This window comes from Canis aureus, chromosome 12 (genome assembly GCF_053574225.1).
Source record: "Canis aureus isolate CA01 chromosome 12, VMU_Caureus_v.1.0, whole genome shotgun sequence".
Classification (NCBI taxonomy): Eukaryota; Metazoa; Chordata; class Mammalia; order Carnivora; family Canidae; genus Canis; species Canis aureus.
Window position 1 is genome coordinate 7,998,362 of NC_135622.1, and position 364 is coordinate 7,998,725.

Consider the following 364-nt stretch of genomic DNA (forward strand, 5'->3'; position numbering starts at 1 on the left):
GATGTTGTTGGCTGAGGGGAAGGAGGCTGTTGAAGAGAGCTATAATCCACATCAGTGATTAGGTTGGTTTAACTCACTGTAGGTAGTCAGCTGTGTGGCCTCCTCTCTAGAACAAATGGCACAGGAAGAGTAGTCTCTCTTTTGTTTTATTTTTCACTGAAGATTTTTTTTTTAATTTTTTTTTAATTTTTTATTTATTTATGATAGGCACACAGTGAGAGAGAGAGAGAGAGGCAGAGACACAGGCAGAGGGAGAAGCAGGCTCCATGCACCGGAAGCCCGACGTGGGATTCGATCCCGGGCCTCCAGGATCGCGCCCTGGGCCAAAGGCAGGCGCCAAACCGCTGCGCCACCCAGGGATCCC